This window comes from Cupressus sempervirens, chromosome 9 (assembly GCF_028749045.1).
Source record: "Cupressus sempervirens isolate cs-2001-9-10 chromosome 9, ASM2874904v1, whole genome shotgun sequence".
Taxonomy (NCBI): domain Eukaryota; kingdom Viridiplantae; phylum Streptophyta; class Pinopsida; order Cupressales; family Cupressaceae; genus Cupressus; species Cupressus sempervirens.
Genome location: NC_143126.1, coordinates 53,488,375 through 53,504,371, shown reverse-complemented (window position 1 = coordinate 53,504,371; position 15,997 = coordinate 53,488,375). Strand labels below are relative to the sequence as shown.

The 15,997-nt window shown below is 32.1% G+C and overlaps 1 pseudogene; it reads left to right on the top strand.

Moving 5' to 3' along the window:
- Positions 1-12,818: 12,818 nt before the first annotated feature.
- Positions 12,819-14,293, top strand: LOC149537588 (phospholipase A1-Igamma2, chloroplastic pseudogene; annotated as a pseudogene).
- The last annotated feature ends 1,704 nt before the right edge of the window (positions 14,294-15,997 follow it).

The window sequence follows — 15,997 nt, the reverse complement described above, 5'->3', positions numbered from 1 at the left end:
TAGAAAATTTGGCCCTTCTTTCTAATTCTTTATCCATGGTGATGTCAAGAATCTCCAAAGTACAATCTGTATATCAAATCACAACACAAATATCTCTACCTAGAACTTTTACTTTCTTTGATACCATACTGATGTAAATAGCATGGGAGACACCAACCAAATGCATCATGCTTCTTGAATATCCATCTTCCTACACATCTGAATATCACACATTCATCAAAAACTAGTTTATGATTCCTATTCAACTAAATGGATTCATTATCAGGTTGTTCACAATCATAGAAGTTAAATATACCAAAAACCCTATTAAAATACTCCACTATCTCATCATGCAGGTTATTAAGTTCTCATTCACACACAATGCATTCATAGATAGAAAGCTGAAAGTATGGCTTCCAAAACAAAGAATAAATAAGAACATAATCCCAAATGCAAAAACTACAAATCTTTCATTTTTTTGATCTATAGTTATACATATTCCTTTTATTTCCTTTTTCCATCCCAAGAACCAATTCATTAGAACTATGCTCTCATTCAAATCGACTTTTCTCCATCTAAAAACAAAATTGAGCTCTCTCTCTCTCTCTCTCTCTCTCTCTCTCTCTCTCTCTCTCTCTCTCTCTCTCTCTATCATTTCCTATTGATTTTTTGCTAACCACATTATTTTTCCCATACTATCATGTTGTCCCATTATATGTTGACTATGATATATCTCTTCCCCACTATCATGCATGTCAAATACCCTTCTACAACTGCATCTGATCTATCTTGTTGTTATTGTGCTCTCACCAAAACCACCATGACCTTATGTTTTCTATGTAAGTATATCAACCTCTTTCTGGATTATTTGTTCCATGACCCTTCAACTTGGACCTTCTCTCTACTTTATCAATGTTGTTGTTTATCTATTTAATAGAGATTCCCCTTTCTTCTATGCTTGATCCCAAGAAAAGCCAGCCCAAAAATCATTTTCCATTGTCCCCGCTATGCTCTTCTTCATGCATATCAGGTCCCTCCCTAAAACTAACATTCAAGACCCAATCTTTTATATATCAGCTATATTCCAAGAATAATATGGAAACTAAAAAATTGAATCCAAACTAATTCTCCACCTAACTATAATGACTTACACACTTGACTGATTACAAGGCTTGATTAATTACTCACTGACATTACTAACTTGAATGCCCACATATGACCATTGAATGGTTTATTTAAATCCCATAATATCCTATAATTATCTATATGGTCCTATTACAATATCAGTTTTACCATAGGTAAATAATATTTTGAAATTGAATTTGGTCTCCCAATGCTCCCACATCATAGCCCCTTGTAGGTACAACATGAAATGAGAGATTCTAAGATAAGAGCAAGAGTGCTAGTGTCTAAGAACAACCATGAAATGATAGAAATTCAACTAACTAGCAATATGAGTGTGTTACAATCCTTCTAATTAAACTAAATGAACTACTCTATTGCATAACATAATGTATGCTAATGTTATTTGACACTAATCTACAATTCTATGAAAGTATGATAATGAAGCCACAAGATCTTGCAAAGGTCTAAAAGTGCTTATAGAAAAACTTGTAACATAATAATAGTGCAAAAAGAGTGGATCCTTAGATGAGGAGAGAGCTATCCCTTTTAAAGAAGTGTAGATGGTGGAGATCATGAGATATGAAGATCTAATCAAGGGTGGGGAGTTGACTTTTGCATGATCCATGTGCAAGATCATTTCCACCAATCGCAAAGAGTTAAGTTTTGTATGTGAGACAAAAGACTTTCCTTTTATTTTTAAAATGGGAAAATGTCTTTATGTGTGCAACTTAGGATAAGAGATGAAAAGAGATTTTATTTAATTAAAGGGTGACATGTTCCTTTTAATTAAATAATTACTTAGGATATAGTTATCAAACTATAGGATAAAATCAAATAACTTATTTTTTTAAGGATTTGATCAAAAAAAGTGATTTAATATTTCTAGCAAAATGTCGAGAAGGGGGCTAATAGTCCAGGTGACCATTTTTAGGTAATTACACACTATATGTTATGCTATCTATCTTGATGTAGTAAAATGAAATCTACCATTTCCATATGTACTATCGAAGTTGAATACATTGTACCAAACAAAGAAGGAAAAAAATTCACTAGGCTACATGTCATTCTCTTAGTTTTCTCAACCAACATCATATAGAGCCTACTTTACTTCATTGTAATAATCAAAGTTTCATATAATTGTCTAAGAATTTGGTGTTTCATGCTCACAAAAAAAATATTGAGGTCTACAATCATTATATATGGCATATGATCTAGCAAGAGGTGATTCATCTATAATATTGAAAAATAGAGGACCAAATTGTCAATTTATTTACCAAGGCCATGTGTGAAGAAATTTTTTTATATCTTTGACATATTTTTTGCTTAGAAAAAGTCACATGACTCTCTCATAGTTTTCATTTTGGGGGGATTCTAGTAAATTCTAACCATTGTATTTAAGAAATAAATGATTAGAAATGGGTACCAAACAAGTCTTTAGGTCAGAACCCATCATATCTAGCTTATGGGATGATATTTAATTAGTATAGATATTGATAATAGTTAGTGCAATTAATTTAGGGGGGATGTTAACATAAATTAATTACATCTTGGTCAACAACCACCAAAGTTGACTTGAGTTGACTACCATCATACATAGACACCTACAACCATTTACGTTAAGTAAACACATTAATAAGTCAACAAACCCTAGTCTAGAAACATTTGTACATTTATAAATATGATGTGTGAGTCTGGAATATCAGTTCTCATTGTTTGAGAAATAACCTATATTTTATTCTTCATTGTTGTTTGTTATATTTTTTAGTTATGACTATGCACATGATAGTTGGTGCCTGACTTTCATTAGCTACTAGTCACTTATGCTAGCTAGTCTTTTCCTTAGGCTTCACTTGAAAAGGAAGATCTAAATTTGAGGATTTTTCTTAAAAGGACTTTTGGAGACAAGGGCTATACATTTGCATCTTTCAAAGGAAGAGAGATTGGAAATTGGAAATTTCTTAGCTTTACAATGTTATTTTCTATATCTAACCAATAATGTTTGTGAGGCTTTCAAGAATTGTGGTGGTTTGGCCAAAAGGTTTTTCTATGCTAGGATCAATTGATATAGAAGATAACCATTTTTCTATTGGAATGCTTTAGAATAATTGGGGGGGGGGGGGGTGAATCAATTATCCAAGGTCAAGATGTATAAATAAAACTTTTCACAACTTAGCGAACCCATAAAACATTTATACCCATGCATGCATCCATTAGCTAATTACTCAAACTTGTATGTTACCGTCAAATCAACTTGCAAAAATGTAAAGCATGAAACACAACACATTTATCAGTGCACTTGACACAATGATTTATGTGGAAAACCAATTGTGGGAAAAACCACTAGTAACATGCTACTCCTTTTCACTCTTTTGAAGTGATGCCCTTTGAAAGGCCAACCTTGTTAAAGGTTACAATACACAATGTTAAACGTAACCCAGTCAAAAGATTTCAATTACCCTATTAATAGTGAGCCTTATTAGAGGACTTTAGGCCATTCACTTGGAATGCCATCTAGTTAATGGATTTTTGAATGATTGTTAGGTCACCCTTAATCCAAAGGATTTACCCTAGACTAATACAATTGTTAGAGAGTAGCAATAGAGCTTTGTTCTGATACAACTTACAACTTACCTAATAGATTATAGATCTATTTTAATCTTCAATTCTGCTTGGCCTTAATACTTTGTAGCTCTGACAGCTTATTCACCCTTCAAGCATTCATCTCCTTAAGCCTTCTTACTTAACATGCCATTGTAGACTCTTCTCTTGGGTCACTTGATGAAGCATAACCCTTAATTCCTTCTCCTCCTCAGGTTCTCGCACATGACAACAACCAACTTTTGCTTCATGACCAAACATTCCTATAAATAGGAATTAAGGATATTTTCTCGCTCATTTTCCATCATCCAAATTAGGGTTTTGGGTGTATTAGGTTAGATACAATGTATCTACCTCATATCTTTTCTTTTTCTAGAAACTTCTCCTAGAATCCATTAGAATTTGCCTAAAAATAGTTTACATCAAATTCTATGTCACCATCTCATCAACCTTATCTTCCTCCTAGTTCACAAGTTTCAAGAAAAAAAACTTGTCAGCTTGGATTTGAAAAATCTTTGATATTTAACATAATGCAATAGGTCAACATTATTAATCTTCCGATGCTCGACACATACTATGTTTCTCGACATCAACTCTAATATCACTCAGCATCAACTATTTTTCTTGGCATCCACAATGATTTCTTTCACTCAGCTCCAACTAACTTTCTACTCAACTTGCACTGACTTTGCTTAGCACTTATTGTCCACTTGGTCAAGCTTGGCAAACAATCTTTGTTTAACTTTTTCTTCTAAACGTTCTAAGTGTAGCCAATATTTTGTAACCTGAAGTAGATCATGAATACATCATGTCATCACTGTCTTAATTAATCTTTGTACTTCATTACATAATCATAACTCGACCTTTCCTCTAAGTGCTATTTTTTCCTCTTATTGATCAATGCTCTTCATTAATCAACTAAGTGATACTACTTAATCTTATAAGCAGTTTTGTTACCAACAAATAGTAGGTTTGAAATCAATGAAAAAATAATGATTAAAACACACAGTCTTCTTCAAAAATCTCCCTCTTAACAATATCTCTTATCAATTATCTTTTTAATCATATCTCAACAAACTCCCTCTTTGGCATTGATGGAAAACTAAACTAATCAATCAAGTCAATCAAATGATGAACATATTGTTCAATAAAAACCAATCTGACTAAGTAATGCAATACCAAAAAGAAAGCTTTTACTGAAATTTATCCCTCTATTAGCAACTTCCATCTTCTAATTAGGTTACAAAACTCTTTCTTATAACTCCCTCTATCTATTAGGAACTTCCATCTTCTGATTAGGTTACAAAACTCTTTATTATAACCCCCTTTAATATCAATCTTGTTCAGCTTCTTTGACAACAATCTCTTGCATTAATAAGGAATATCTCCCTTTGTGGTTACACTTTCTTTCTTTGATGTGCTTTCTCTCTTTCTAATTAGAAAATTTCTCCTTCTAATAATGATTAATTTTACATGCTCTTGATCAATAAATCTCTCCCTCTTTGACAACAATGCCAAGGACATATACCGAAAAAAAAATTGCCATCTTAAAAAATGTAGATATAAGCTTTTCTAATTTCTTCAGTTTCTCCCTCTATCACCTTGCTTGTGACTAATTTGAAAGTTTGTCACTGTGATTACATTAGGTAGCTCCTAAAGTAAGATCCTTTCCATCAATGTGTATTATATGAATATCAACTTGTTTGATGTAGGGCACTTCTTTTGTTACTTAAATAGCATTTGATAGGGGTATCACCCCTATTTTATCTCTTAGATACTCATAAGCATCCTTACGTAATGGTTTTGTGAAAATATGAGCAATTTGTTCTTTTGAGTTAGCATATTCCATCTTCACTTCTTTGTCTTGAACTAACTCTCTCAAGTAATGATACTTAATTGCTATGTACTTTTTCTTTGTGTGCATCACTAGATTCTTTGATATATTGATAACACTTGTATTATCACAATAAAGTATCACTGGTTCTATAATTTCTTCCTTCATCCCTTTCAATAGTTGTTTGATTCATACAATGTTTGTGCAATTGCTTCAACAGTAGATTGTGAAGTACAGCTATATTTCTTGCTTGTCCATGTAACTACTCTCTTGCCTAAGAAAAATGCTCCTCCACTAGTGCTCTTTCTATCATTGATGTTTTTAGCCAAAACAGCATTAGTGTAGGCTCTCAATTCAAACATTTTACTCTTCTTGTAGTATAGACCAAACTCTTATGTTCCTTTTAGATATCTCATTATTCTCTTCATAGCCATTAAGTGATTCTCCCTGGGATTAGTAGAGAATCTTGCAACTATCCCTACAGATAATGCAATATTAGGTCTTCTATGAACTACATATTGCAATTTTCCAATAATAGACCTATATAATGTTTGATTCACCTTAGCTAAATCATCATTCTTTGACAACTTGTGTCTTGTCACCATAAGTGTACTTGCTGGTTTGGAATCTTCTGATCCAAAAATTTTCAATATCTCTTTCACATATTTTTACTAAGTGATATATATACCATACTTCATTTGGTATACTTGTAGTACTACAAAAAAAATATTTCTCCAAACATAGACATTTCAAATTCTTGCTTCATCTGATTTGCAAACTCCTTACATAAAGCATCTTGTCCTCTAAATATGATATCATCAACAAATATTTTAGATATTAAAATACCTTTACCTTTTCTATCTTTATGTACAAATTGTTGTTATCATCAGTCCTTTCAAATCCAATCTTCACAAGACATATATGAAGTCTCTCATACTATGCTCTTGGTGCTTGCTTCAATCCATATAGGGCTTTCTGCAATCTACATACCATGTTCTTGTTGTTATCATCAACAAAACCTTTTGGCTATTATATGTAAACTTCCACTTCTAGTATTCCATTTAGAGATGCATATTTAACATCCATTTGATAAATTTTGAAACTTTTGTATGCAACATAAGCAAGTAGAGTTCTTACTCCTTCCATTATTGCAACAGGAGAAAATGTCTCCCCATAGTCAATTCCTTCTTCTTGTGCATATCCTTTGCAAAATAATCTTGCATTATTTCATGTGACTTCACCATTTTCATCTAGCTTATTTCTAAATACCCATTTCATGCCAATCACATTTTTGCCTTCTGGTCTAGAAACCAATCTCCATATTTTATTCTTCTCTCTCTGTTCAATCTCTTCCTCCATGGCATTGTACCAGTACACATCATCTAATGCATCTTTTACTATTTTGGGCTCCTTCATACTTGGAAAACATAATTCACTCCTCAATCTATTTCTCTTCATTGGCCTAGCACTTTTATCTCCAATGATTTGATTAGCAAGATGATGTCTTTTGACATATTTAGGCAATCCTGGCTTAGCTCTTGTTTCTTCATTTTGTCTTTCAACTTTAGAATCACTGTGTACATCTCTGTCAGGAATCTCAACATCTCTTTCATGTGTATTAATCTAAAAGTCTGAATGTACATCTTCTTCATTCTATAACTCAGCATCTAAGTGTAGCTTGGTTCCTGAATGAAACTCAACATTTATAGGATGTGACTCGTTAGTTATGGATACTTTCTTTGGATTTGTAACTTGATTTGCATCATCTTCTTTACATGCATTCCTTCATAAGAGTATACAAATGATTTTTATTCCTCTAATTCTTTTATAGATTTAGCTTCATGTATTTCTATAAATTTATCAAAATTCATATTTGCACTTTCAACAATTTTGTTAGTGTTAGTATTTAAACACTTATAAGCTTTACTTCTTCTGGAGTATCCAAAGAATATACCTTTTTCAATTTTTGCATCAAGCTTTCTATTTCTAACATCTTTAAGAATGTAACATTTACTTCCAAACACCTTAATGTATTTTACATTAGGTGGATATTCATACCATAGTTCAAAAGGTGTCAAATGAGTACCTTTTTTATTTGCACATAGTTCAAAGTATATATAGCAATACTTATAACTTCTCTCTAGTATTTTAGAGAAAAATTCTTCTCCATCATAAGTGTTTTGGCATAGTATATTCTAGACCTATTTCTCCTTTCAACAATCCCATTTTGTTTAGGGTTCCTAGGGGTAGATGTTTGTCTTATGATTTCTCTTTCGTTATAGAACATCTCAAACTCATTTGATGTAATTTCTCCTCCTCTATCTGATCTCAAGAATTTTAGACTTTTCCCTATTTCTTTCTCAACTCTTGCCAAGTATCATTTAAATATTTGAAAAACATCATATTTCTATTTCAAAAACATAACTTTCATCATCCTAGAATAATCATCAACAAATAGCATTATGTACTTATCTCCTTTGTAGCTTTGCACTTGTGGTCTACACAAGTTAGTATGAACAATTTCTAGTATTTCTTTAGAGGTATAAGCTTTACTCTTAAAGCTTGACTTTGTCATTTTGCCTAACAAACATTATTTGCACACTACATTATCAGGTTTCTTCAACTTGGACAAGCCTCTAACTTTTTTCATGTTATTGATACTAACAAAAGTATCAAAGTTAACATGGCATAATCTCTTGTGGCAAAGTCATACATCATCAAATTTTGCAACAAAACAAGTAGCATCCTCTATATCAAGATAGAATAGATTAATTCTAGTTTGATCACCTTTTCCAATCAGTTTCCCTTTTGTGTCATATATCACAAAAATTTTGTTTCCAAATTCAGCCTTACATCCCAAATTGTTTAATTATGATAAACTCAACAAATTATAATTTAGTCCTTCAACATAGTAAGCATTGTCACATGAAATCTTGTCTATAAGTTTGATAGAACCTTTTCCTTTTATCAAACATGGTGCACCATTACCAAATCTTACACTATTTCCATCATAACAAGTTAAGGTAATGAACTTCTATCTCTAGTCATGTGATGTGAGCATCCACTATCAATGATCCATCTATCATTTGTGTTTACACAAGTTACAAGAGTAGTTGCCTCATCTTCATCAAATTCGTACTTCATTGCAAAATACACCACTTCATTAGAATTATTCCTAGTGTCCTCTTTAGAAATGTAGCATGACTTCTTTCCTTTATCTTTGTAATCTCTACTATCATCATCTCTTCTATTTTTGTACTTGTTGCCATCTTTGTAATTTTTCTTCTATGTACATCTTGCAATGATACGACCAAACTCATTGCAATTGAAACAAATGATGGGTAACTTACCTTTGAACTTGCATTTACCTCTGTGAAATCTTTTTGCTAGTACTGCTTCCAATTGTTCAATATTTTCCTCATTTTTATCATTCTCACTAGATACATATTTTATCTTTCTTTTCTTCTTCTTCTAGTTCACCTCATAAGAGTCCTTCAATAATAAGTTGACTTTGAATGTATATTCAAGACTATTAGGTTTGTAATTATCAAAGTTAGATAGCTCAAAAGTAGTGAGTCTACCTACCAAACATTCAAAGCTTAGATCATTTCTTGGAATACATCTCAACTCTTGAACTATAGAAACTCTAATAGCATAAATAAGTAGTAATGTTCTCAAGACCATACTTAACATAGTATCATCATCTATATGACTAGTAGCTCCTCTTAGTCCACTAGCGACTTCTTTTATCCTAGCAACATATTGAGAAATATTTTCACCTTCTTTCATTCTCATATCATCAAACTTACCTCAGAGGCTCTTAGATTTGGCTCTTTGAACATTTTTGTCTCCTCCATAGATGGTGTTTAGGGTATCCCACATTTTCTTTACAATGTCATAGCCTTTGATAGATCATCAAATTCAGCATAGCTTAGGGCTGAGGCAATCTCCAACATTACCTAATTATGTTCTTTCTTCTTCTTTATATCTTCATTAGTTAGGGCTCCAACTAGATCAACATGTTCCACTATAGTGGTAGATTGTGCATGATCTCCAAATGCTCCAAGTTGTGGCTTCATTAAAGTTTTTCATGTTAGAAAGTCATCTCTATTGAACTTGAGTACTTCTCTTTTTGATATATTGATCTTTGTGCTTCTAGTACCTTGAAACTAGTCCTCTTAAGAAGACGGCTCTGATACCAATTTTTAGAATACTTTAGAATAATTGAGAGGAGGGGGGCTGGTTTGAATTAGTTATCCAAGGTATAGATGTATAAATAAAACTTTCCACAACTTAGTGAACACATAAAACATTTATACCTATGCATGCATCCATTAGGTAATTACTAAAACTTATATGTTGCTATAAAATCAACTTGTAGAAATGTAAAGAATGAAATGCACACTTGACAAAATGATTTATGTGAAACCCCTATTTGAGAAATACCACTAGTAACATGCTACTCATTTTCACTCTTTTGAATTGATGCTCTATGAAAGGCCAATCCTGTTAAAGGTTATGATACACACTATTAAATGTGACCCGATTAAAGGATTTCAATCACCCTATTAAAAGTGAGCCTTATTAGAGGACTTTAGGCCATTCATTTGGAATGCCACCTAGTTAAAGGATTTTCAAATGACTATTAGGTCAACCTTAATCCAAAGGATTTACCCTAAAATGATACAATGGTTAGAGAGTAACAATAGAGCTTTCATCTGATACAACTTACAACTTTTCTTACAGATTACAGATCACTATTCACTCCTCAATTCTGCTTGTTCTTCATACTTTGTAGCTTTGACAACTTGTTCACCCTTCAAGCATTCATCTCCTTAAGCCTTTTTGCTTAACATGCCATTGCAAACTCTTCTCTTGGGTGACTTGATGAAACAAAACCTTTAGTTCTAGCTCCTCCTTAGGTTCTTGCACATGACAACAACCCACTTTTATTTCATAACCAGACATTTCTATAAGCAGGAAATTGGGATATTTTTCTGCTCATTTTCCATTGTCCAAATTAGGGTTTTGGATGGATTAGGTAGGATACAATGTATCTACCCTACATGTTGTCTTTTTCTAGAAATTTCTCCTAGAATCCATTAGAATTTTCCTAAAAATAGTTTACATCAAATTCTGTGCCACCAACTCATTAACCTTATCTTCCTCCTAGTTCACAAGTTTCAAGAAAACAAACTTGGAGGCTTAAATTCAAAGAATCTTTGATCTTTAACATAATGTAGCAACTTGGCATTATCAATCTTCTGATGCCTGACACATATTGCATTGCTCGGCATCAACTAAAGTTTACTGATGCTTGACATCAACTAAACTTTACTCGGCATCAACTATTTTTCTCAACATCCACTAGGTTTTGCTTTCACTCGACTCCAACTGACCTTCTACTCGGCTTGCACTGACTTTGCTTGGCACCTAATCTCCACTCGGTCAAGCTTAGAAGACAATCTTTATTTAACTCTTTCTTCTAAACTTTCTATGTGTAGCCAACATTTTGTAACCTTAAGTAGATTATCAATACATCATGTCATCTCTATCTTAACTGATATTTGTACTTCATTACATAATCGTAACTCAACCTTTCCTCAGGTGTTATTGTTACATCTTATTGATCAAATCCTCTTCAAAAATAAACTAAGTGATAGTACTTGAATCTTATAAGTAGTTGTCTTACCAATAGATAACAAGTTTGACATCAGTGACACAACAATGACTGAAATGCATAGTCTTCTTCAATAATCTCCCTCTTATCAATCTCTCTTATTAGTGATCTTTTTGATCATATCTCAATGTTTTCTTATCTAGATCTTACCATTGTCCACTCCTCCTCCTTCAAAAGCATCTTAGAAAAATGGTAAAATACAAGAGCATATCTAATTCACCCAAATATTAAGTTATCTTTGAGGTATCTGATCTAATACCCCTTAACAGTTGATTTTACTGAATTTACAAAGTTTGCAAGTTTGCACACCTTTTTTATACCACAATGTATTGTTAATTATATCAATAAATTATTTAAATTTAAAATAATTCATTAAACAATAGGATGGGCCATTTTAATGACACATTATGATGATATACAAATTAAATTTAAGTTGGGAAAATGATTATAATTTTTTTTTAAATAATAGCATGTTCACTTAAACTTATTTATATATATATAGAAATATATATTTTTTAATATATTCAAATTTAAAATTAGGAAAATTAATATTTTACTCTTTAAACCTATTTATATATTAGGAATTATTCTATTTTGAGTTCATATTATAATACAAAATTGATTAAAGTACTCATGTAACTAAGACAGTAATAGTTGTGTTCATAAAAGTATGTTTTGCATACATTGTACAATATTTCTTTGAAGATAGATTTATGCTAGTATATATGTTATGTATAAATTGAATTGTACACTCTAACATGTTAATTTATAAATATTTTTCTATCAATTTGACCATTGCATCTCTTTGATGTAATTACTAACATTGCTTACTCTATTTTTTTGTTTACATTATGAAGCTTCATTAATTCTACAATTTAAATTATACTCTCTAACATATTAATTTAATAATTTTCTCTAACTTTGACCGATACAAATATTGTCAATATTTAAATTTTTTAAATAAACACCATGCAAGAGGAAGCTTATTCATTTTGACAAATTATGTTATATTTATATATTTTATTTAATATATTAATCCTTAAATAGTTTTCTATGGACTTGACTGTTACAACATTTTTATCTACTTCTCATCCCTTTGAATTTGCAGTAATAGAAAATTAAGATTTTTTAATGCTTGAATCTCATGAATTCTAGGCATGTCGATCAAGATATGGTATTCTATTTATATATTTTTTTGATGAATAGTCCTTTTCAATTAATAAAATTTACTAAGATTACAATTCACAAAAAAGAGGCCGGGAGATACAAGATCACCCCACGAATGAAAAATGAGTTCACATGGCCGAAACCGGAAAAAACAACATGACCTCAGCCAAAAACTATTAAGTATTCATAAACAATTATTCATCTTATACCTTTCCCAAATATTGTATAATTAACGCGTACGAAATTTTCCTTCATTAACCGCCATTGAATGCCTCGTTTTCCTTTCCCAAATATTTTGGGTGGACAAGGTAAACAAGACCGAGTCAAGTAAGATGGTTCTATTTACGTAGTCATTTCAATTTCCCTTATCATCCCAATTGATTTCCTATTTATATGCACGGCGCTGTTAAGTTTCGAACAAAGGATTCTTGTCAATCTGGCCATCAAAAAAGAGAGCTCATTGAAAACCAGAAAGCAGCAGATTTTTCTCTTGTTCTCCAGAGGTGCAAGTGTTTCTAAATTCGTATTATGACAGCATCTCGTTTACCATTTGGCCACTGGAAGGAGGTTGAAGATTATTTATTGGGCTGGAATACCATATATCCAAATTACGTGATAACCAATGGAGATGGAGATGGAGATGACAAAAAAAAAAAAAGTAAAGCTTTCTGATAAATGGCGGGATATTCAGGGTGCCAGCAATTGGAATGGAATGTTGAATCCCATTAGCCCAATTCTCAAAGCGGAGATACTCAGATACGGTGATTTTGCACAGCAATGCTACGATGCATTTGACAACGTGCCCTCTTCAACATACTATGGAAATTGTAAGCGCAGCAAAAGCTCTCTCGCCCAGAGATTGGAACTGCTAAATTATGGGCGAGGATATGAAGTCACAAAATACATATACGCCAATACGAGTCTTCTGGAGTCCATTTTTGGCGAGGAATCAAGTGAGGGCGTGGCCTGGATTGGTTATATTGCGGTTTGCATTGACCCAGTTGAGATAAAGAGACTGGGAAGACGTGATATAGTTGTTGCATGGAGAGACACTCAAACTCCCTTTGAATGGATGCAAAATCTCAGTGATATATTGGTTCCTGTAACGACGTCAGAGGCGACGACGTGCTCCAACATCCAAACCATTTCAAATCCAGATGTCAGGATAGAAAAGGGTTTTCTCAGATGTTACACGTCTATTGACGAAAATTCTGTCATATGCAAGCTGAGTACAAGGGACACCGTAGTGGGTGAGATAACCAGATTGGTGAAGGAATACAAAGAGAAAGGAGAAGAAGAATTGAGTATAACATTTACTGGACACAGCTTGGGAGGTGCACTGGCAACACTGAGCGCATATGACATAAAACAAATCATGGCGAATAAGTATGGTTGGAGTTCGATTCCTGTCACGGTGTTTTCCTTTGCGTCTCCTCGTGTAGGGAACCTCTCATTCGCCCAACATATGGAGGAGATTGGCGTCAGAGCGCTGCGTGTGGTAAACAACAGGGACTTGGTTCCAAAAATTCCAGGTATTTTTGTGAACGAGAAACTGGGACGGTTAACAAGGCTTCTGCAGTGGTTTCCGTGGGCGTATGTTCACGTGGGAGTAGAGATTTGTGTAGACAGCAGCAGCTCTCCTCTGCTGAAGCGGATGCGTAATCCTGCAAACTTCCACAACTTGGAGGTTTATTTGCACGCACTTGATGGGTTTCAAGGTAGCGTTTAAGTCATTGGGAAGAGATCCTACTTTAGTTAACAAACACTCTGATTTATTGATTGAAAGCCTCAAAATCCCTTCGAACTGGTGGACAAGGAGAAATAAAGAAGTGGTGAAACGCATTGATGGCGTGTTGGTCTATTCTCCTTCAACTCCAATTCCTGTTCCTCTTCCCCTGATTCCCCTCTGATCTATTCTATTCAACTCCATTGTTAATATTTTCACACGGAATGTCTTAAAAAAAAAGTCAATATTTCGGACACAATGTATAATTGGAATTACAATATGTAATCACTATTCTGTAAGGCTCCGTTTGGTTGCTGGAATATGAGTGGAATAGGAAAACGAAATTAGAATATGTTTTATATTCGCTGTTTAATAAGTTCAACCGGAATTAGGAATAGGAAGACATATTTCAATTTTGCCCCTAAAATGAGCATAGACATGGAATAGGCCATTTCCATTCCCATTCCGATTTTCCATTAAAATATATATATATATATATATATATATATATATATATATATATATATTTTTTTTTTTTTTTGAATTTTTTTTTTTTTTTTGAATTTTTTTTGTTAAATTTTTTTAATAACATTTTTAAAAATTATATCTATTTATTTAAAAAAATGAAAATGAAAATGAATTAACTAAAAAAATAATAAATTAAATAAAAATTTAAGAAAAATGTTTTTAAAAATACAAAACTTAAACTTTATTCCTATTCTATTTTTGTACAACCAAACAATAGATTAACATATTCCCAGTCGAATTCCAAGTGCACCAAACATGATTGGAATTGCCTATTTCTATTCCCATTCCTCATTTCCATTCCCATTCCATTTTTCTATTCTAATTTTCTATTCCTATGCCAGCAACCAAACAGGGCCTAAAGATTTTTTTGAGATGGTTTTTGTTCATAAAATATTTCAGGTTTTCAGAGCCAAGATTTTTATAATTATTTTGTTGGTGGGGGTGATTTAAAGTATAGTTCTAAAAGACTTTTTCATAAGTCATGTTTAAAAGTGTGAATTTTAGATTTAATATTGGTGCTATGTTTCCATAACTATGACCATTTTCTTCAAAAAAAAAAAAATCTTATCATTTTTCTCAAAAATCCAATTGTTTTTATTTATTAATGGAAAAACATTCAAAGATAATGAATAAAAGTGCCCGACCAAGTCATTTATATAGATTTGTTGTTATTAGGAAAAAAAATTGACTTTCATAAGATTACATTGTTTCATTATAGATGAATAAAATCCTAAACTTGTATATAATACATTAGAGATTGTGTATCCATTCATTCCAAGAAAATATTACATCACACCAATGTAATCAAACCAACAATGTCATAAATCATTACCCGTCAACAAATAGATAAGATAATAAATGTTATTGATTATAGATCTTGAGTTAGAATCTACTCAAACTTAACACATAATAATAATTAATATCACAAATTATGATAAATAATAAATACTTCATGCTTCTGCCTATTACCTACTAAAGAAAAATAATAATAATATGATTTACATAAATATATTCTATTACACAGTTTATATAATAAAAAAATTAATATTTAATAGAAAACTAAAATAAAAAGATAATTCACAGTGACAATACAACCTAACATTCGTGGCATGCGTAAGTCAATTCGGTAGGCGTTCCATTTGTGACCTCTCTTGTTTTTGTCAAATCACGTTAATTGACTTTCTGGATAAAGATAACAATCGCTCCTCTAGTGCTATATAAAATCTGGAAAAGACCAGTGAAGCTTCATAATGAATGGTACTAGTCAAAGGTATTTTTAATTTCTAATTGTTACCATTTCACTATATTATGTTTTATTTTCTTATTTAAATGACAATATTATTCGTATGTAATAAAAAAA